At 38.5% G+C, this 24103-nt stretch overlaps 1 protein-coding gene across 5 annotated transcripts in view; it reads left to right on the top strand.

Annotated features, from left to right (window-relative positions):
- The first annotated feature begins 2302 nt into the window (after positions 1-2302).
- Positions 2303-24103, top strand: part of FOXN2 (forkhead box N2) — a 65581-nt gene continuing 43780 nt past the window's right edge. The window contains exons 1-2 of one of the 5 annotated variants that reach the window (XM_058428485.1): positions 2585-2650; positions 22446-22625. The gene's annotated coding sequence lies outside the window, so the exon portion shown is untranslated. Of the gene's footprint in view, positions 2331-2512; positions 2651-2815; positions 2926-16406; positions 16639-22445; positions 22626-24103 lie in introns of those variants that run through there. The other 4 variants (XM_058428486.1, XM_032177172.2, XM_032177174.2 and 1 more) reach the window with 4 other exon arrangements.

Raw genomic sequence — 24103 nt, 5'->3', positions numbered from 1 at the left:
CTGTTGCAAACTCCTGGGAAAAGCTACTCACTCTGAATCATCATTATCTTTAATCAGGGCTTTTCCTTGGCAGATGTTCAAAGTCCTCTAAAACAACCTGTAGGTATACAAGTATCCCTGGACTGTAAACTAAGGGCATAACAGATTTGCTGACACCTCAGCCTTACTCACAAAGATTATTTAAATATGCCCAGACTTTCTGGGTTGAATCAGTGGGTAAGAGGATTAGGAGAGGCAATTTAGACAATGAGGGTGCAGTAGATTCATCATTTGATCTTGGACAAATTACGTAACTTTTCTGGATTTGTTTTCTCATAATAGATTGAGTTCCTGGATGATACATCTCTGAAGTATCCTCCAGCTCTCAAATTCTGTGATTCTTTCGCAGTTAAAGAGGACTGCTTAGCCACTTGATTTTAAAATGGATGGCACAGCGCGGTGGTTCACGCCTGTAATCCCAGCACTTTGGGAGGCTGAGACAGGGAGGTCACCTGAGCTCAGGAGTTTGAGACCAGTCTGGCCAACACAGTGAAATCCTATCTCTACTAAAATTACAAAAATTAGCTGGGCATGTCGGCGCACGCTATAATCCCAGCTACTCCAGAGGCTGGGGCATGAGAATCACTTGAACTCGGGTGGCGGAGGTTGCAGTGAGCCGAGATTGCGCCACTGCACTCCAGCCTGGGCGACAGAGTGAAACTCTGTCTCAAAAAAATGAAAAATAAAAATAATAAATAAATACATAGATGGAGTAAGAGCAATGAGGAGAAAGATAATTAAAGTTCAATATATCAAGTAAGATATTAGTAAAATAATTTGTAAGAAGATTAACATATATTATGTTAGTAGCCACCACAACAATGGCTGGCAGAGATAAAACAAGACTGAGGTGTGAGGAGGCTGTGGCTCCTTTGTGGCTCCATCTTCTTTCAATCTTCCCTTCGTTCTTTCCCCTGCTCCCTCTCTACTACACCCTCCTTCCAAGAATTTCCTTCAGTATGTCCATGAGTGGGCAACGGTGATTGCTCCGAAGGGAGAAGTCACAGCAACTCCTGCTCCAATTGAAGCAACTGTACATTTGCCTTGTGGCCTCTGAATGCAGCTGTGAGGCCCTCCAGGACAGTGCAAGAAAGACAAATGGAACTGGTAGATGACTAAACAAGTTATATAAATGCAGCGTTCCATCTGTGGAACGACGGGATCAAATGTTTATATTTTTAAAATATATTCTGATGCCCATAATTCTTCTGTAGCTATCAGCCCACAGCCTGACTTGTTTTATTGTCAGCAGGTAGCTTGTTTCATACACAGCTCACCTTCTACTCAGAGCCTGGACACACAGTGAACATGCTCAGTCAGTATCCGGGCTTCGTATACCTTTTCTTTTAGTCTTCAACACCTTTGTGAGATAGGTATCACTACCCTACTTTTTGAAGATATTGATAGAGAAACTCAGAGATTTAATTATCAGGATCATATTCGTAGCAAACTAGAGCCTTAGTGCTGCCACTTCTCATACATTTGACGGGTCATTTTTCTAAGTCTGTTTCCGTATCTGTAAAGTTTCCACTTCTAAGCCTCAGTTTCTGTATCTGTAAAGTTTCCATGAGTTAGATAGGGTTCTCACATTTAGCAAAACGAACCAAAACAGACAGGAAGTATATCCCAAACGGGATATTTTTATATTTAAAAAAAAGAATCTCCATTTATCTGAAATTTAGGTTTAAATGAGCACTCCTGTATTTCATGTGGCAAAGCTATGTTATTATTATGGATATGACAATGCATGTGAAGTCCTTAGCTTCTGTAAATGCTATGCACAATAAATTTTGGATTTGATCTCTAAGTCTTTTTTTCCCTACCGCAAACACAGTGACTTGTTTCCACAGAACATTTCAGTCAAGCCAGAGTAACACTACTTTAAGTTACAGCAATGCTTTACCGTTCCTAAAGCGCTTTCAAAGCCCGGGCAATGGCGGAAGGTCTTGCGGAAACCCACATAACTTGGGGTGTCGAAGAAGGTCTCTGCAGCCGGTGAACAGGCACCGAGGGCCGTCCTGCCCTGCAGCAGCCTAACCCCGCCCCCGCGCCTCCTCGGCCACTCAGCGGCCGCGCCGCGCCGCCGCCGCACTCCTATAGGTCCTTCCTCGGACAGGCGAGGCCTTTCCATTTTCCCGCTTTCCCCTGCCCTGCTCAGCCCGAAACCCGCACCGGCCTACAGGGCCTCCGCCCTGCTTTCCGTGTGAGCCCCGCCCTTCCGGCCCCAGCATTTCACCCCCACCTCAGCAGCCGTGCCGAGCAGCCAGCCGGATCCCAGGCCCGTCCCTTTGGTAGGAGGTGGGCGGGAACCGGGAGGGGCCGGCCGAGCCCCCTTCCTCCGGGTCGCGGGAGGCGGGACGGGAGGGAGGGGTGGGGCTAATCTCCTTGGCGCCGCGTTGCCATGGCAGCGGGGAAGGGGAGGGAGGGGGAGGAAGCGAGCGGGAGGGGGATGTGGTGCTGCCGGGGCCGCCACTGCAGCTGCTGCTGCCTGCTGGTTGCCGCGTCTTCCCGGAGGCGACTGCTGGAAGCTGCAGGAACAGCTGCGGTGCTGTGCCATACTGTGTCTTCCCGGGCCGGTCCCTCGCCTCCCGGCCGGTCGGCCGAGCTGACGGTGAGTCCCGAGCGGAGCGGTGCTCTCCGGGGTCGGCCCTCCCCGCCCCAGCCCGCGGCGCAGCTCCCGGGCGCGGAGGCAGCGCGAGCGACCCGCGCCAGGCGTGGGGCGCGGAGGCGGCTGTCCCGTGACGCGCCCGGACATTTTTGTCCCGTGAGGAATTTGCGCCGGCGCTAGGGTGTTCCCGGCGCGCGCATCGGGTGGTGTGTGGGCTCCCGGGCATGTCGAACTGAGGGGAGTGTGGCTTGTGAGGAGTTAGGAGTTTTTCCTGAGAGGTAATGATCGCCCGGGAGGGGCTGTCGCACGGCGGAAACCGCGGCGAGGGGTGTAGTCTCTCCGGGAAGGCGTGGAGGGGGCCCCGAGGACCCTCTGGGCTCGGCTCGGGGCTGGAATCTGCTGTTAGGGAAGTACCCCAAGCACCTCGGAGCCTTTGCAACGCCCCCTCCTCTGGCTTGAAGTGGAGCGAGACAAACCGGGCTCGGAGTCCTGGTCCGGCCCCAGTTGGGACTGGCTGTGGCCCCGCCAAGTAGTGCCCGGGGAGGTGCCGGGGGCGGCCGGGCGTTGTGGTGGGCAGAGGCGGGTCCCGGGTGTGTGTGGGGGCGACCGCGGCACCCTCTCCCCCCTCCACCGCCTCGAGGGGGCCTCCGAGGGTGGCGGTCTTGGGAGCTGTTTCAGCGCTGCAATATGGACACTTCCTGTTCGCCGCCTCCTTTGGGGCCGTGGTTACCTTTGCCTTTCAGTCCTCTTTCCTGGCAAGGTGAGAGGTCTGCGGTGGAAGAGGCCTTCAGCCTTTCAAGTTTGCCCCGCTGCCGCAGCAGCCTGTGTGGAACCCGGCAGGACGGTGGTAGTTGGGGAAAGCAGCCCATGTGTTCCGTGCTCCATCCTCCACTCTACTTAACTCCACCCCCTTTTGCACCTTTGCAAAATGCCTCTTTTTCCACCGCAGCTCTCGGGAGTTGGGGTGTCTGCCTCGCTGAGGAGCCACACTCTCGCAGTGTTCTTGCACTGGATTTCTGCTTCAAAGTCTCTTTACAGCAGTCTCTGAACTTCATTTTCTCCCTACTGGGAAAAAAGAGTTTTAGCGTGCAAAGAAATGACCACAGACTTACTTTCTCCTACCCCAACTCCGAGGTGAGGGGAGGAGGGCGGTTAAGTATTTACAGGTTGAAGCTGTTCCTCCTATCTTTTTTTCTGATTGTGACAGCCACGTGGTCGGCTGAGTGTAATAGAGTGCGCTAGCGGCACTAGGGGCTGAGGTTTCTTTGGTAGCCAGGGGCTTTGTAACTGTGCTGTCGCTTCGCATGTACGTTTATCTTGGTGGGAGAAGCTGAACCATTCATGCCTGTACCTGTTCCATCCGAATCTTAAGACTTACCTCTGTTACCTTGCATTTCTGCTAAGGTGTATACCGACGTTTTTTGCCGTTCTCTGCTGTTTTGTTGATCTATCTTTAAAACCTCAGCATTATTAGGTACCATCATAGAGTGATGGAGAATAGTAGAATAGTGCATTATGGAGTTTGCCAACTTTGGGAAAAAAATATTACTTGAATTTCAAAACCATTAATGAGAGATTCTAATGTAATCAGAAATAATTGCATTATCTGGATTTCTTTTTGACAGTTTTAGAAAAATCTGTTTTTTTCTTTTTACATAAAAATTGTGATCTAAACATACGTAAATAAAATTACCAGTGAAAATGCTTTTTTAGGGATGAAGTAGTGATTTGTGTATATATGTGCTTTTTAAAGCTTTTTTTGAAAAATGTGAAGTTAATATGAATGTTAACATGAACAGATTTTAAGAGAATGAAATATAATTTTTAGAATATATAAAGGAAGGTCAGAGTTGAAGATAAAAATAAACTTTTGGAGAGTTTGGAAAATTTTTGAATTTAAGGACAATCCTTGTTTACTAATGCATCGTTTCATTTTGTGAATGCTTTGGTAGATTTGAATTATTTCTGTAATGTATGTTTTTATTTGAATCAATTTTACTTGAAGAATGTTAAACCACAGGAACCATTTAAAATCTGCACAAGAACTGTATAGAGAAGTTATAGCAACACCATTTTATTGGAATTTTAATTACCCCGTAACAATGGTGCCCAATCAGAAAAGTTAATAGATAAAGATATTGAAGTGATATCTAGGCCTCAGGGCAGAAAAGACAATACAGTTGAGAAATGAGTATATATGCTAACCACTGAGAGCAATTTTTAATTGAGAAAGAAAAGTAAATGAGGCCATAAAATACTTATATAAGGCTAAGGCAGGAGGCTCTCCTGAGATCAGGAGTTCAAGTCCAGCCTGGACTATATAGCCAGACTCCCATCTCTTGAAAAAAGGATTGCTCAACTCGTGCCTGTAATCCCAGTACTTTGGGAGGCTGAGGTGGGAGGATCACTTGAGGTTAGGAGTTTGAGACCAGCCTGGCCAACATGGCAAAACCCTATCTCTACCAAAAATACAAAAATTAGCTGGGCCTCGTGGGGCATGCCTGTAGTCCCAGCTACTCGGGAGGCTGAGGCAGGAGAATCGCTTGAACCTCGGAGGTGGAGATTGCAGTGAGCTGAGATGATGCCACTGTGCTCCAGCCTGGGCAACGGAGCAAGACTCCGTCTTCAAAAAAAAAAGAATTTTTGAAGGGTTGAGAACAAAGATTGATGCTTTGGGAAACTAACGTTTAAGGAGCATTTGGTTTGGTCATATGTGACTTCAAAATTAATACTACAGATGTGTACAATGCGTATGGCCTATAGTATTGCCTTTTTTTTTTTTTTTTTTTTTTTTTATGGAGTCTGGCAGCCTTTCTCCCAGGCTGAAGTGCAGTGACGCTATCTTGGCTCACTGCAACCTCCACCTCCCGGGTTCAAGTGATTCTCCTGTCTCAGCCTCTGGAGTAGCTGGGATTACAGGTGCCTGCCACCAAGCCTGGCTAATTTTTGTATTGTTAATAGAGACGGAGTTTTACCATGTTGGCCAAGCTGGTCTCGAACTCCTGACTGCAGGTATCCGCCTGCCTCAGCCTCTCGAAGTGCTGGGATTACGGGTGGGAACCACTGCGCCCAGCTTATAGTATTGTTTTATTAATAATTTTATTTCCTCTAAATGAGAAGGCTATCCCTGTCCTGCCACTAAATATAAAGGAATCAAAAGAATGTTTATTATTATTTGCTTCTAAGGGATTTTGATCCGTGTATACTTTATTTCCCTTACCCTAACTTTTCTATTTAAATAAACTTTTTATTTTAGAATAGTTTTATAGTTACAGAAAAGTTGCAAGCTAGTATACAGAGTATACCTCACCCAGTTTCTCCTGTTCAATTTCCTACATTACAACGGTACATTTGTCACAATTAAGGAAACAAAATTGTTACAGTACTATTAACTAAACTACATACTTTATTCCTATTTTGCTAATTTTTCCCTAATGTCTTTTTTTTTTGTTCCGGAATTTCACTTTCTATGACTTCTCTTTGTTTTGATGACTATGACAATTTTAAGAAGTACTTGTCAGACATTTTATAGAATATCCCTCAATTGAGATTTATCTGGTATTTTTCTGATGATTAGACTGGGATTATGAGTTTTAGGGAGGAAGATAACAGAGATGAAGTGCCAGTCTCATCACATCATATCCAGGATACAAACTAACAACATGATAAAACTGATGATGCTTACCTTGATCACGTGGTTGAGGTCTTTGTGGAGTTTCGCCCACTTTCGTGCCTCCTTTCGATCTCTACTCTTTTGGAAGCAAGTCACTAAGTACATGCCATACTCAAAAACCTTAACCTAATTTTGATTCGTGTATTTTTAATTTCCCTCAACCTAATTTTCCTTTCTATAAACGAATACTTAAACTTGGACAGATGTTTATTTAGTATCTATTGTATTTAGGTGCTAAGAATACAGTGGTGAGCAAGAGAGACATTTCTTCTGGAGTCTGCCTGATTTAAATATCACATAGGATGTATCTCCTCACCTTAGGTCCTGATTTCGTTAACAGTTTATAAACATAAAATTACTGAAGCCCTAAAAGGCTAAATAATCAATAAAAGCTCTTGAGTAAACATTTAGAATATATGGTATTAGCATAAAGTTTAAATATATGTACCATAAAAATAGCCATCTCTTTGCTCCCAACACAGATAATGGAAAATTACTTTAATTCTTCCCGAGTAGATATATTACTGTTAAATCACTGGGATAGTTTAATTACTGTTAACTATTTTCCTATCTTAAAAATGTTTACAGGTGTTAGAGGAAAATTCTTGCCTTCTTGCTAGTATTTTTACACGTATTGGTGCTTCTGCCACTCAAAAGCCTTTTTTTTTTTTCTGAGAAATGCTTTGAAAGGTGTGTTGGAGAAAACACATGGGGAAAATAACAGGGACCCTGGTCTCTCTATGAGAAGCCATGCTTATTTATTTATGGAAAAAGAAAATGAGACTGAGGAAATAAACATTAATCAAAGTTTTCAAAGTGATAATAAACGTTTTTGGAGGGAATTTACTGTATATTTAATAGAAGAGTAGAAGAGTGCTGCCATCCTAACATTGAGAATGTTATTGGGAATGTTGTTAACCAAATAATGCCAATTTTATTGGAGAATAAAATTTTATTAAAGACTTACTGAGTAAAGATTTCAGTTAATATTTTTCTGGTAAACTGGGTTAACTACAAAACACTCTTAATTTGAACTTTTAATTGAAATTCTTTCTAAAATATGTCATTAATACACTTTAAATTGTATTGCCCACTAAACAGAATTTTTATATATTTAAATTCTTTTTTTTTTGAGACAGGGTCACACTCAACCCTGTTGGAGTGCAGTGGTAACAATCACAGTGCACTGCAACCTCCAACTCTTAGGCTCAAGTGATCCTCCTGCCTCAACCTACCAAGTAGCTGGGACCACAGGGGCGCTCCACCACACCTGGCTAATTTTTTAATTTTTTTTTTTTTTTTTTGTAGAGGGGAGGTCTGACTATGTTGCCCAGGCTCGTCTGAAACTCCTGGGCTCAAGGGATCCTCCTACCTCAGCCTCCCAAAGCGCTGGGATTTTAGGCATGAGCCACCTCACCTGGCCAACATTTAAATTAAATTTTGCGTTATACAGGGTTCGTGTGGTTGTTCTGGGTTTTATATATAACCTTGGAGATAGAGAATTGAGGAAATTGACACATTTATATACTTGTAGTTTGTTTCTTTTTCTTAAAAGAGGAAATACGGAAAAAAAGGGGAAGAGGTTTCTTATAATTAAGATTTTACTGGTCCTTTTGACTGCACCATGCCTTTGTCCAACCCTTCCATCCTTAAAAATTCAGTTTATATACTACCTCTTTCTATGCTGATTGAACAATTATTAATAATCATAGCAACAACTGCAGTCTTTATTGTGTCTACTATGTATTGGCATGGTTATACTAGACACATGAGTATATAATTTAATTTTTTTTTTTTTGAGACGGATTTGTGCTCTGTCGCCCATGTTGGAGTGCAGTGGCTCCATCTCGGCTTACTGCAACCTCTGCTTCCCGGGTTCAAGCAATTCTCCAGCCTCAGCCTCCCGAATAGCTAGGTCTACAGGCACAAGCCACCATGCCTGGCTAATTTTTGTGTTTTTAGTAGAGACAAGGTTTCACCATGTTGGCCAGGTTGGTCTTGAACCCTGACCTCAAGTGATTTGCCCACCTCGGCCTCCCAAAGTGCTGGAATTACAGGTGTGAGCCACTGCACCTGGCCGTAATTTAATTTTCAATAATGCTGTAAGGAGTGTCATATTCTCATAAACAGATAATGAGAAATTGTGTAAATGTAATACTGGGTATTTACCGAAATCTCTCAGACTTGAAAAAAAATCATTGATCTTTGTACTACAATCTGAAGTCTTTAAAAAAAATGAGTATTTGTTAGGATGAGATGCTTACATCTTGATCTGTTCCTACGAAGGAGTAGGGAAGAATACAAGGTAGGGAGAGAAACTAATATTTATAGAATGCGTACTCTGTGGCAGGAATGTTGCTACTTTATTGTTACAGCAAGTTTTAAGTAAGTGGTATTATTCCCTGGGACTCAAGGAGGTTCAGTCATTTGTCAGAGATTGCTAAGTATGTTGGTGGCTGGTGGGTCAGTTTGACTTGAGAGCCTCACTCTTTCGCTTTTCTCTCCTTTGTTTTTTTTTTTTTAACTTGCCCCAAAGCAATGAAGATACTGTCTCAGTTTTCTAGTACAGCATCTACTATATGTATTCATTCATTTAAACATTTAAATGTTCACTACATGTTATGGTCTGTACTAGAGCATAAAAATGAAAGTATTGAGTTCTGCCAACAAGGATTTATATTCTAGTGTAGTATTTCTTAAATGGGTGACTGAATTGGGGTGGGAAATTTTGACCAGCTTTTATTAAAAAACAATCTAGGCCGGGCGCAGTGGCTTGCACCTGTAATCCCAGCACTTTGGGAGGCCGAGGTGGGCAGATCACGAGGTCAGGAGATCGAGACCATCCTGGCTAACACGGTGAAACCCCGTCTCTACTAAAAATACAAAAAAAAATAGGCAGGCGTGGTGGCAGGTGCCTGTAGTCCCAGCTACTTGGGAGGCTGAGGCAGGAGAATGGCGTGAACCTGGGAGGTGGAGCCTGCAGTGAGCTGAGATTGCCCCACTGCACTCCAGCCTGGGCGACAGTAACACTCCATCTCAAAAAAAAAAAAACATTACAAAAATTTTAGTACATTTTATGTGGTAAGGGTAAAAGTATTATTTCATGAAATTGTGACCAGCTTTTATTAAAAAACAATCTAAAAAATTTTAGTACCTTATACGTGGTAAGGGTAAAAGTAATATTTCATGAAATTTTTGTTTTATATATGTATGTATATTGTGGGTCTCTATGAAAAAAATACATTTCTTATTGTGGGATAAGATTGAAAGTTTGACTACAGGTCTAGTGGCTGAGATAGAACTGTAAGCAAATAATTATACATAATTAGAATAGCAAGTAAGTTCCTTTTTTATTTTGAGATGGAGTCTTGCTTTGTTGCCCAGCCTGGAGCGCAGTGGCATGATCTCAGCTCATTGCAGTCTCTGCCTCCAGGGTTCAAGCAATTCTGCCTCAGCCTCCGGACTAGCTGGGACTACAGGAATGTGCCACCACGCCTAGCTATTTTTTTTGTATTTTTAGTAGAGATGGGGTTTCACCGTGTTGGCCAGGCTGGTCTGGAACTCCTGACCTCAGGTGATCTGCCTGCCTCGGTCTCCCAAAGTGCTGGTATTACAGGCGTGAGCCACTGTGCCTGGGCTGGAGGTAGATTTAAATTAATAGCAGCAGCAGTTTATTTTCCTAAATTCTTTTTTTTTTTAATTGTAAAGTGAAACAAATGCAGAAAACCACACAAAACAAATGTGTAACTTAGTGAATTATAAGGCTAGCACCTGTGTAACCCTGTCCTTTAAAAAGTAACCACTGTCATGGTTTTTCTGAAAAGGAATTAAGTTTTTGGTTTTATTACTCAAGTATGTATCCCTAGATGCTATAGTTAAGCCTGTTTTCTTGCTCATGCTCACGCTCGTGCAGATTCTTGCACTCCCCCCTCCTTTTTTTCTTTTTCATTAAGCTTTCTTTCTTTACACCTCCTGTTTCTCCAAGATTTTATCCAATACATTTTTTTCTCGTAATCCTTTAAGTCTTCATTTCTGAAATGATTTTTTCCCTTTTATTTTAAATTCTTTCTTGAGCTCTATCACCTCATTTCTGAGCTTTTCTAATTCTGATATATTTGAGATATATATATAATATATATATCTGATACAGGTATTTCTCATAATTTTTTTAAGTTTACTTTGAAGTAGTTCATTTTTATCTCTTTGAGCATCTTTCAGACTTGCTTTTATTGTTTATAGGGATGTTATTTTATTCTGTTTCTTTTTTTTTAGTTGTAACTTTGTGTGGGATTCAATCTCTTGAAAGTATGAATGCTTTCATTTATACTGTGCTGGGAATAAGATGCATGTAAGTAAATAATTGCATTATGAGACATATTCTTCTAAACGTACATTCAAGGATATTATGAGAACACAAGAGTAGGAACTTACTTTCCCCAAAGTGTAGGGATTGGATGAAGTGGACTTTAGTCATAATGGAGATTTTTTATTGGTGTATCAATATTTTTATATATTCTGTTTTTTTTCTTTTTTATAATTGATATATTTTTGAGGGTACATGTGATATTTTGGTACATGTTTACAACGTATAATGATCAAATTAAGATAATTAGAATATCTGTCACCTGAAACGTCATGGTAGTTCTGATTTTAGTTTTTGAGGAACCTCTATACAGTTTTTCATAATGGCTGTATTACTTGACATTCCCACCAACAGTATGCGCATTCCCCCTTTCTCCACATCCTTGCCAGCATTGTTATTTTTTGCTTTTTGATAAATAGCTCTTCTGACTGGTGTAAGATGGTATCTCATTGTCGTTTTAATTTGCATTTCTGTGATGATTAGTGATGTTGAGCATTTTTTTCATGTTGGTTTGCTGCTTTATGTCTTGAAAAGTTGCTGATCATGCTCTTTTCCTGCTTTTTGATACAGTTGTGTTTTTCTTGTTGAGTTGTTTGAGTGCCTTGTAGGTTCTGGGTATTAGTCCTTTGTCCCATGTATAGTTTGCAAATATTTTCTCCCATTCTGTGGGTTGTCTCTTTATTGATTATTTCTTTTGCTGTGCAGAAGCTTTTTAGCTGATTAAGTCTCATTTGTCTGTTTTTGGTTTTGTTGCAGTTGCTTTTGAGTTCTTAGTCATAAATTCTTGTTCAGGCCAATGTTCAGAAGAGTTTTTCCTAGGTTTTCTTCTAGAATTTTTATAATATAGTTTCAGGTCTTACATTTAAATCTTTTCTATAGCTAATTTTTGTATATGGTGAGAGATGGATCCAGTTTCATTCTTCTGCATATGGCTATCCAATTTAGTAGTGCTTTTTATACAAATGAATTTACTGTTGACTTCCTTCAATTATACTACTTTGAACTACTGTTCAGATGGAATTAAAATAATATTTTAAAAGTTTTCTTTTGCTATACTATTGTTAAATATCATCAACTATCTCTTAAGTAGAGACCTGAAATTTAGAAAGTGAAAAGGTCACAAAGTAGAATGAAAAACATAGTATAACGCATAGTATTCTGTATGTGAATGATAAATTGCTCAGTAATTTTTTTGTGTGTGTGTGACAGAGTTTCGCTCTGTCTCCCAGGCCGGAGTACAGTGGCACGATCTTGCTCACTGCAACCTCTTCCTCCTGGGTTCAAGTGAGTCCCCTGCCTCAGCCTCCCAAGTAGCTGGGATTACAGGCACCTACCACCTTGCCCGGCTAATTTTTGTATTTTTAGTAGAGACTGGTTTTGCCATTTTGGCCAGGCAGGCCTTGAACTCCTGACCTCAAGTGATTTGCCTGCCTTGGCCTCCCAAAGTGCTTGGACCAGTAAATATTTTAATGAATATCATATTTTATCCTTCAATTTTTTTGTTTCATGTAGTTTGATTAAAATGGTTTCTTTGTTTAGTTAAAAGAAAACTTAATGATGTGGTATGGTTTGGGTATAATTTTCCGTTTGTACTTCTATTCAAATTGGCAGCCAGTTAGAGCCAGGTTGTGCTTGCTTTTGAAGTACTCTGCTTAGGGATATTGAGTCCATTGTTTTCTATTTTCTCTGTTTGGTTAACGAGACTTTTGACTTGGTGTGTATTAAGTATCTTATAAAATGACTTTAGTGTTTATGAAGTGATCTCATGTCTATTGTTTCTTTGTTATTTAACCACAGGAAAAAGAGGAAATGTAAATGCAGTTGGAACATGGAGAGATTTAAAGACTAGCAGAAAAAAGCTGGGGTGGGAATTATGTGGAAGAGTTGTCCTTAAATTAGGCCTTAAATATTAGGGTTTGACTGAATGATGATAGGGAAGGTAGACAATCCAGTTGTTAGAATATCAAAAGCAAGCATATAGAGAAATGTGTTTGAACAGGATTAGTATAGTTTGGACTGACTTCTAATACAGAAGCATTAGCTTGAGGATATAGATACTGAATCAGTTACTGATTTTTGTTTGTTTATTTTTGGTCTTTTGTACTTAAAAAGCAATCTAGGCAGGATGTCAGGCTAGTGTAGTAGTGAATAGTGTGAACTCTGGAGCCAATACTTCCAGTTTGGAGCACACCGTTTAATCCTTCTCTGTATGTGTTTCTGCATATAAAATAGACACTAATAATGGCAACTACTTGATAGGGTTGTTATGAATAAGATTAAAAGAGTTAATACTAGTAAAGTATTTACAACAATACCTGTTACCAATAAGCATTCAATGAGTTTTTTTAATTTATGAAAGTACTAGCTCTTTCATTCTGTGTGTATGTGTGTATTTGTAATGTACACATACATGTGTGAGTATACATGGAATATAATGTGAGTGTATGTGGAATAAATACAGAGAGGAAATGTAGATCTCACATGTATGTATCTATAGGAAAGGTAGTAATATTTGAATTTCAGTTTTGATTAGAATTTAGATTATTAGAATAAAATCTAACATCTCATTTTACTGATGGCAAAATTACGTACTAGCAGAACTAGAACCAAGATTTGCCAGACAACAAATATTTGAGCAGTAAACAAAACAGACAACTAGCTCTGCCCTTATGAAGCTTTCAGTTAGTCAGGAAAGGTATATATTAAACCATCTCAGGTGTGACAAATGTTATCAAAAGATTAGAGTACTATGGGAGAGTACTATGGGAGAGTAGAACTGGGGCCTCTCCATAGTCTGGGATTTTAGAGAATTCTTCTCTCAAGATTTCTTTTATTTATTTATTTTTTTTTTTTTGAGATGAAGTCTTCCTCTGTCGCCCAGGCTGGAGTGCAGTGGCGCGATTTTGGCTCACTGCAAACTGTGTCTCCCAGGTTCAGATGATTCTCGTGCCTCAGCCTCCCAACTAGCTGGGATTAAAGGCACACGCTACCACGCCCAGCTAATACTTGTATTTTTAGTATAGATGGGGTTTTTGCCATATTGGCCAGGCCAGTCTCAAACTCTGGCCTCAAATGATCTGCCTGCCTTGGCCTCCCAGATTGCTGGGATTACAGACATGAGCCACCATGCCCGGCCTTCTTCTCCCAAGATTTCCAAGCTGAGGTGTGAATAATAAATAGCAGTTAGCCAGGGTTAGGTGGAATGAAGAGTGTTCCAGACAGAGGGAGTAGGATTTGTATAGGCTCTGAGAGAGGAGAAAGCATGGTCTATTCAGATATCTGAAATGGAGAGAACAAGGGAAAGGGTGGCAAAAAATGTGACCTGAAAGATTAGAGCATGGCTAAAATATGCAGGGTCTTGTATACAAGGTTAAGGATTTTGACCTAAGGGTCCCCTTGATGGATTAAGCAGGAAAGGGACATTGCTAGATTTACATTCTGCAGTATTACATTAGTATATTACAGAGAACAAATTAAGAGAGAGTCTGGCATAAGTTTAGGGAGATTAATTTAGGAAGATACTGTAGGAGCTACTGTGTGTGGTTGTGCAGAACACACCATAGGGGTTTCCATTCATGTATACTGGTTGAGCATCACTAATGCAAAAATCCAAAATCTGAAATGCTTCAGAATCTGAATTCTGAGTGCCAACATGATGCTACAAGTGGAAGATTCCACACCTGACCTAATGTGATGGTTTGTAGTCAAAATGCAGGTGCACAACACATAGTTTATTCAGCATCTCCAAGGGAAAAATAAAATTACCTTCAGGCTATTTGTGTAAGATGTATATGAAACATAAATGAATATTATGTTTAGACTTGGGTCCCATCCCTAAAGTATCTCATCATGTATATACAAATAAATATTCCAAAGTCCCAAAAAATCCCAAATCCAAAGCATTCTGGTCTCAAGAATTTTGGATAAGGAGTGAGTATTCAACCTGTACTACCTTTGGAGTGGTCTGGATGAAAGATAATGTTGACCTAGGCTATAGTTGTGACAATGAAAATGGAGAAAAGTGGACAGATTTCAGAGATATTTCAGATTTAATGACTCCAAAATTTATCTCCAGACCAGACCTCTTTCCTGAACTTTAGGTCGTGTATATCCCAAATGCCTGTCCTACTTGGATATCTCACAAATGTCTCAAATTCAACAGGTTTTTAAAACAAAACAAAACACTGCAAACATTAATCTGTCTCCAAAAAGAAAAAAAATAGTAATTTTCTCTTCCAGTATTTATAGTAGCAAATAGAACTAACATCCACTCACTTGCTAACCATGTCTACTAGTAGTGACCACTAGACTACTTAGCTATATGTAGCTGCGGTTGATATGGCTTTTTAGAATTTAGGTTATATTCCATGTAAGTTTATTTAGAAACATTTATTTTAGAAAGTATTACTTTCTAAAATGATCGGAGATAGTCTTTTTTTTTTTTTTTTTTTTAGACGGAATTTCACTCTTGTTGCCCAGGCTGGAGTGCAATGGCACGATCTTGGCTCACCGCAAACTCTGCCTCCTGGGTTCAAGCAATTCTCCTGCCTCAGCCTCCCAAGTAGCTGGGATTACAGGCATGCGCCACCACGCCCAGCTAATTTTGTATTTTTAGTAGAGACAGGGTTTCTCCATGTTGGTCAGGCTGGTCTTGAACTCCCTACTTCAGGTGATCCACCTGCCTTGGCCTCCCAAAGTGCTGGGATTACAGGTGTGAGCCAACATGCCCAGCTGGCGATAGTCTTTAATAAAATTAATATCTTTAATAATTTTTTAGCATAAATATATATATATATATATATATTTTTTTTTTTTTTTGAGACGGAGTCTCGCTCTGTTGCCCAGGCTGGAGTGCAGTGGCGCAATCTCGGCTCACTGCAAGCACCGCCTCCCGGGTTCACGCCATTCTCCTGCCTCAGCCTCTCCGAGTAGCTGGGACTACAGGCGCCCGCCACCACGCCCGGCTAATTTTTTGTATTTTTTAGTAGAGACGGGGTTTCACCGTGGTCTCGATCTCCTGACCTCGTGATCCGCCTGCCTCGGATGGAGGCATAAATATATTTTTAAGTCAGAGTACATGAGGTTAATGTAGCCCTATTTAAAATCAATTTAATTCTGTTAATTATATTTTTGTTTTGTTTTTAGAATTACATATAAAGTCAATATATTAAACCAATCAGTATAGAGTCCTAAGTTTTGCTCTTGCTTTCCAAATTTGACATTGGGGCTATTAGTAAGATATCATTGTCTGCATTTATTAGATTTATTTCTGATCATGAATATACTTTAAAAGATGCTTCTTTTCAGTGGAGCAATTTATTTGGCTATAGGTGATTTACTGCATGACTATGACTTATATTCAAGGCATTAAAATATTATACATAAATTTTGATGACAAGACCACGTGTTTATATTCAAATGCCAACCAGATTTGTCCTTTAGGACATTACCTCTGTTGACTTTTTAGGTTTCTATAACTTTGTTCCTTTCAGTGTTGTTTTTCAAGTGCAATATAGTCATCCCTTGATATCATGGGGGATTGATTCTGGGACCTCCTGAAGATACCAAAATCCACAGATGGTCAAGTTTTGTATATTACCTAGTGTTGTATTTGCATATAACCTACCCACTTCCTTCCATATACTGTACTTTAAGTCTCTAGATTACTTATAATACCTGATACAATGTAAATACTATATAAATAGTAGTTATAGTGTATTGTTTAGGGAATAATGACAAGAAAAAAAAGTCTGTATCTGTTCGTTACAGACACAACCAACTTTTTTTCCCCCCCAAGTATTTCTGATGCACAGTTGGTTGAATCCATGGATAACAGAACCCACAGATGCAGAGGGCTGACTGTACAAATCTGTCAAAAAACCAAAGTGCTGGTTGGCTAATAATTGGTCACTGTATGACTTATAGTACAGGTGATATTACTTCTGATTCTAGATGGTAAGTATATTTTTCTCCTTTAATTGTTTTTGTTCTTTGATTTCTATGCTGTCAGTTTTTTTCTACTTTTAACATAGTTTTGTTTAGATGTGGCTGATAGCAATCCTAAAGTTTAAGTAGATGGGTTTTCTAAGTCAGATTTACTCTAAGAGCTAGTAGTGGTTCTTTTCTATTGTATTTAGTAACATGTAGGGTATATAAGTGCTATGTTTGAGATAATAGAACTTTATAAATTATTTAGTCACCAATTTTTTTAACGTTTATTAAAAATAGCCATTTTTCTTAAAACAGTTTTTACTCAATTTAGATCTTTTGTGGTACTGCTTTTTGAAATCCGTGTTTCTGTGAAAGGGAGGAGGATTATGTGCTAGGGACTCATTTTAATGTATTTGGTCTTTATGCAGAAAATATCAGGTTTGTAAGTTATTGCTTCATTTTAACTTCCCCAAGAAAGGGACGAATGACTACACTTTTCTTTTTGAGACAAATGCTGCAACATTGTGTAGAGGAAGTCTATACACTGTGTACAATTGACAGAAAATTATTAATATTTAAATAGAAGTGGCGTCTAAACACATGGTTTACAAATCCAATCTGGGCAAGTTAGTATAGGAGAAAAGTAAATTCAGTGGAAGGTTGCCACACATATTTTTTTTTTTTCTTTTTTTCAGTTTTAGTGGTATCTGCTTTTAGTATGAGTTGGAGAAAGGTTTTCCCCCCACTCACTTTTGTTTCATTTTTTACTCTCATTTGAGAAGCAATTTCTCCATGAGACAGATCTTTGACCCTTTTGTATTCTGCACTCCCATCCCCCTTGACTAGAAAATGCAGCTGCACACATTTTTTGTTTAGAGACAATGGATCACATGCTGTGTCACCTAAATCTATGACCAAGAGGCAGTTTTATCCCTAAGAGACCATAATGCTTCAGTTCTCCTGGATACATGACATCATGTAGCATTATAATCAAATATACATCTTTTTGCAGTACATTTGGGATTTGATCTTACCCTCTAATCTCAGTATTGGGTTTTATGGGAATAGACATTATTTATAATGGAGAATCTTAAAACAAAAAATGTATTGTTAAATCAATAGGAAAGGTTGTGAGTTCCTTCCTTTTATATGCCTTCTTTTTTTCTTACATGAGATTTACCAGTGTTTTTAGATATTCTGAGATTATAGAATATCTTTAAAGCTGTAGTGGCTGTTAGGTTTGTTACACAGTGCATTGCAAATAATGTGTGTTCAGTAAATGCTAGACTTTATTTTTGCTACTGTCTAGACAAATTAACAGGAAGAAAATTGTTTGCCTTTTTTGAGTGAGAACCAACCTTAATTACAAATAAAGATAAAAATAAATAATTGTTTTCCTTTTTAAAAATGAGGAAGTCTTCAGATTTAGAAAATATTAGTATCTATAAGCTGCTAAAATATATTATGTCAAGTTTATTATAATAAGCAGATTACACTTTTGAATAAATCTGGGAAATACAATGCTGTGGCTTCCAGTCTTGAGAAATGGTACCTTATTATAGTTAATAAATACGGTTCATTCCTAAGAATATTGGAAGTGAGGAAAGGAGAGGAAAATTGAATGGAAATTTCTTTTATTATGTATTAAATCTTAGTGGCAAAGCTTAAATAAATTGCAGTGAATAATTGAACTAATTGCTAGGCAGTTTCCATAAAATTTACAAACATTTGGATTTCTGGGCTTTGCCATAGCTCTGTAGTAGACATTTCTCTTTCTATGAAAAACATTGTTTAGTAATCTGAATTCAGTGAATGACTACCTCTTTCCCTTTACTAGGGTTATCTTAGCCTCAGTCAATTTGTTTTTTTAATATTGGTTACTTGAGAGTGATTGGATAAGAAAGCCACAAATCTGAGATGATGCCTACTTTCTGGTTGCTCTTTTGACATTTGTGAAATTGCTTTATTTGCTGATGACATGCGGTTCTTGGTGGGTGGTAAAATAGCAAGTCAATAAAATAAAGTTTCCAAATATCTTAAGACCACCTAAAAAGAATTAGAGATTGTAAACTTAAATTAAATGTAACCTAAAAATCCTATTCTTATGTGCTTCAGGATTCACATAGTATTTAATGAGAATGATTTTAAGTAGGAAGCTGGAGTAGTAGGGTCAAAATGGTGAGAAACAATTTTTTCTGTAGGCTAGATGCTGCCATATAGTTTGAGGTTAATTATTCCTTGCTTAAAGCATGGGACTGACTACAGTCTTCCTCAGGCCCCTTGGTACAGTTATTCAAGTGTTGATTTCAACTCCTTTCTAGTTCTAGTAGAAATAACAGATGGCATGGTTCTTTTCCACTCCATGTAGTAAAGCTTATTAGAAACAGCACAATTGATGTTCTTCATTACCGAAAGAGGTAATAAGGAAAGATATTCAGTGACTGGCTCAAGGGTACAAGGAAAAAATAAATTTGCCTAAGTTTGTTTTGGGCTATCAAGAATTGACTATTGTATTTTGTTTTGATCTGAGTCTTTTCTCAGTGCTACATTTTATTTCCCAGTAAGAATCCTTAGACAATATAATGGATGAAATATAAATTTTAAAAAAGTAAACAATGATTTAGAAACAAAATAGATTTAGGATTCTAAGAACTATAGTATAGGTAAGATAGAAACAATTAAAATTGAAAATGTAGCATGAAGAGATTCAATAATAAAACTTTAGAAGCACTTTTTAAAGGTATTGAACTCATAATTTATCAAACCAAGTTAATTGCAGCTATTCCTTATTTGCCGTGGACCTATGTAAGTTATTAAAGAATACACTAAAAATCATGTATGTTGGCCAGGCACACTGTTTCACACCTGTAATCCTTACAATTAGGGAGGGGCCAAGGCAAGAGGATCACTTGAGCCCAGGAGTTTGAGACCAACCTGAGCAACATAGGGAGACCCTGCCTCTACAGAAAATTAGCTGAGTGTGGTGACACACACCTGTTGTCCCAGCTACTCAGGGAGCTGAGGTGAGAGGATCGCTTGAGCCCAAGAGCTTGAGGTTGCAGTGAGCTCTGATCATGCTACTGCACTCCGGCCTGGGCGACAGAACCAGAAAAAAAAAAAAAAAGAAAAAGAAACAAAAAAACCCAGAACCTTTATGTTCATGAGAATTTCGGAACTGAGCTGGATTTTTCTTGGTCATTAAATAAATTTTATATTCATATACTCATATTTTTAATGTGCTGTAGCTGCTAGGCTGAAATTAACCATGTTATTTATATGTTTTTCCTAGACCTACCGCATTTATTAAAAGTAGTATCTCAAAAATGGATAGAAAATTATTATTTTGAGTATTTTAACTTAAGAATTCTGAAACAGAATAGTACATTCTAAATTAGTTGGATACAATGAATGTAACTAGGAGATATTTATATTCCTGTCCTGTTTTCATGATGCCATTACATTTGTTGCTGTGTCTTTTCTTTTTGTTTTTGAGAATGGCATTAATAGTGAAAACTCATGATTATTTCAGAGGTAGTATAGTTATTTTTATTGTTCATAAATTCTTTTTTTTGTGCGTGAGAATGTTGGCATCAGACAAAACTGTTAATAAAGTAATTTAGAGCTTTCTTGGCCGTTAATAATGAAATATTAGAAGTTTATATGTTTTAAGTTCTTTTGGATTAAACTACAAGGATTAGAAGAAGGGTTCTATCATGTTGCATGGTTGGCAAAATATCTGCAAACAAAGTGCATGGAGACAAATATAATAAGGAAGTGAAAGTCGAATCATAAAGAAAATGATGAAACATATTGTGGCACTCTTCCAAGAAGTCCTGATCTCATGTGGCCACCTCGTCAGTGGATGTCATTGGTCGTGAGGGAGATCTATCCTTAACACTAGACAAATATGTTTTTAATTTCAAAACTTCAAAATATAAAGCATTGTTACTGATTTTGTACCCTAATTTTTATATTTGGAAGTTATAATATTTATACATCTACTTTAGGAAGAAAGCTAATAATTTTTAAAATTTATAATAGTAATAACCATCATTACCATCTCTGCAGCGAATATTCATTGTATACTTACTCTGTACCTCTGTTCTAAGTGCTTTATTTTTGTTGTTTAATTTGTACTAAGAATCTTATGAAAGTAGGTAGTATAATTCTAAATTGATAGGTCTCATAGCTTAGTGAAAGGCAGGGCTGGGATTTGAAGCCAAGCAATATTTCTTCACAGCTCATGCTGATAATCGTTTGGTTCACTGTCTCCAGATGTGATTAATATCAAGGTAAATGATTTATATTTTCCTTTTTGAATTTTTAAATTAATGAAGTTCCTTATCCTTCATAATTTCAACTTCAAATATATTGCCTCCTCAAGTTTCTGCCCAATATCTCCTAGTATTATGTATGTTAATCCTTTCTTTCTAAAGGAAGAAGGCTTTCCTTTTATAGTTATATAATATTTACCATAGACTCTAACGATGACAACAGAGCCATGCATGTAGTAGAAGCAAGAAGTTTCTGATTTGAAGCCTCTTAGAAAAGAACCAGCAGAGTTTCTTCTGAATAGTGTATCTCTTATACATCTCTTTCTCTACCTTTTATCTACATTACTAGATGCAGATACTATAATCATAGTCCAATATAGCTAATACTTTAGCTTTAGCATTTAAAATTCCTATATACATTTTATATGGATTTAAATTTCTACATTTAAAATTCCTATATACATTTAGGTACTTCTGACATTATAGTAATTCATAATACATTTCCTTACCAGGAGTTTACTTACTCTGTATCCTCAACTGTTAAACCACAGATAGACAAAAAAGAGACTTACAAGTATTTGTTGGGGGGGAATCACGAAGTTTATGCATTAAATTCATATCCCTTAAGGTGAGCTCTTTACCCTTATTAAGATTTTATTCAGATCTGTGATATTATATGAAATTTACCTGGCTTTCCATTCTGTAACATAATAAATCTAGAAGTCCATTTCCATGATTTAGAAATCCAAAATGCTCCGGAAGCCAAAAGTTTTCTTAACCCTTATAGTGGCAAAACATGATCTGAGTGGATGTAAAGGTATTGGTGGTCTTTATTTACAACCCCTCTTACTGTGAATATACATTTTGCCACAGAAATATTAACATATTTATTTTGGGGTGTTGCCTCTGACTTCACTAGGATGTGAGAGGTGTGTGTGTGTGTGTGTGTGTGTGTGTGTGTGTGTGTGTGTCATATTACCTTTCTGAAAACCAAAATATTCTGAATTTTGAAATATATTTGGCCCTAAGGTTTTTAGATAAGGGATTGCAGACCTGTATAATCAGGTACATTGACTACATACAGTACCATTGAGGACTAAGATATGGAAGTAAGGTTTATTTGGTAACTTAAATATAGCAATTTGAGACCTTTCAGTATGGAGCAGTGCCTCTCTCAGTACGAATCTGTTTTAAAGAAAAAAAAACTCATTTTGAGAATCTCCAACTTTAGTTCTTAAGGCAGTTTTCTTTAAAAATGCCTCTCACTTTTCTCTTTGAAAATGGTAAAACACATTTTTTGTTATTGAAATGAAAGCACAAAATGAAAATTTGCAACACTTGTGTGGCCAGTAGAATGTATCCATTAATCTTTTACCTCCAGGAGTACTTCCAGTTGAGATTCATTGTCATAATGACAGCTCTTGTTAGAAGTACGTCAAACTTCTCAAGTGTGCTGAGGCAGAAAGGAAAACATAAGAAATTATGTGCTAAAATAAAGGATAATGTACTTTAGTGATACTGTCATCAAAAACTAATGTAAACATCTGTTTCCAGCAGCATGGTGAACCACGTACCTGGATCAAGGTACCAAGTACCCCTAGCTTTCTGCTGAAAACTACCTAAAATGCTGGATAAAATAAAATCTTAAATGCATCAGTGCTCTGGCTCAAAGGGGAGTACTTAGGCCAGGCTGAGTTCTGAACTTGGCTATTGCCTTGAGGATATTTGCCAAATCAGGTGAGCTTCTCTGTTCGTGGCTTTGTGGGGCTCAGGGATCAGGAAGCAAAGCCTAGACCCAGTCAAGGTGGAGCATTTAGCAGGAAATGGTCTTCCTCATTAATGTGGAGCCCCATTGAACTGTACCTTTATAAGAGTGATATAGAAATTATTTCCCTTTATGCCACCAGGGTTTCTACAGAGAAATTTTTTTCTAGAATATTGCTGCAAATCGAAAAGATGTCACTGAAAATGTGCTACCACAAACCAGCTCTCACACCAGTTTGCAGCATGAATTCACACTAAACCTTAAGAATTTAAAATGATCCTGGGCTGTTACTACTCCCAAGGGCCTGAGACAACCTAACATATAATCATCATTATCAAAGAATTCCCATTGGTAAAGTTCTAATGAAAATAAGTGGCTTATAATAAAAATTACAGACCATGCAAGGAAAAAGGCACAATATAAGATAATTTGAGTCAGATCTGCAAATAGTTCACGTTTTGGAATGATCAGATGTAAAATAGAAAATAAATACGTTTAATATGTTAGTAATAGGCTTAAAAATGAAGAAAAGAGCAAACATGTTGAAAAAGAACCAGAAGTTCTAGAAATGAAAATAGTAATTGAAATTAAAATTCATTGGATAGGTATAAAAGCAAATATACTGTTGAAAAGTTAGCATAATGAAAGGTAAATCTTAAGAAATTTAGACCAAAAGATAGACAAGAAATTGGAAAATATAAAAGAGGTTAATAAAGGGAACATTTTTAAGAGAAAAGACATTACCTCCAAAGGAATATCAGGTTTCGATAACAGTAATGGAAATAGTAGTGGACTATGAAATGATACGCAAGACAAAATAACAGCGTAGAATTCTATAGCAAAAACATCTTTAAAGATCAGGGGCAAAATAAGGACATTCTTACAAATAAAATGTGAAAGTTCAGTGGCAGACTATTTTTTAAGCAGAAGTAAATGATCAGAGGTAGAAAATCTGAGATTTAAGAAGAAATGGTCAAACAGAGTGACAATTATATAGGTGAATAAAAGTGGACTCCATAAATAATAATAGCATCTTATGAAGTTAAGAAAAAGCTATATTGGCTGGGCACGGTGGCTCATGCATGTAATCCCCAGCACTTTGGGAGGCTGAAGCAGGCGGATCACAAGGTCAGGAAATAGAGACCATCCTGGCGAACACGGTGAAACCCCATCTCAACTAAGAATAGAAAAAAATTAGCCAGGCGTGGTGGCAGGAGAATGGCATGAACCCGGGGGGCAGAGCTTGCAGTGAGCGAACATCACACCACTGCACTCCAGCCTGGGCGACAGAGCGAGACTCCGTCTCAAAAAAAAAAAAAAGAAAAAGCTGTGTTGTAAACCAGGAGAAGGTGATTGGAGCTAGCATTTAAAGATCTTTTTATTGTTGTTGGGCACGGTGGCTCATGCCTTGATCCCAGCAGTTTGGGAGGCCGAGGTGGGCAGATCACTT

Source organism: Hylobates moloch, unplaced genomic scaffold (assembly GCF_009828535.3).
Source record: "Hylobates moloch isolate HMO894 unplaced genomic scaffold, HMol_V3 SCAFFOLD_15, whole genome shotgun sequence".
NCBI classification, from domain to species: domain Eukaryota; kingdom Metazoa; phylum Chordata; class Mammalia; order Primates; family Hylobatidae; genus Hylobates; species Hylobates moloch.
Note: the sequence above shows the minus strand (reverse complement) of the source record. Positions and strands in the feature narration are given on the sequence as shown.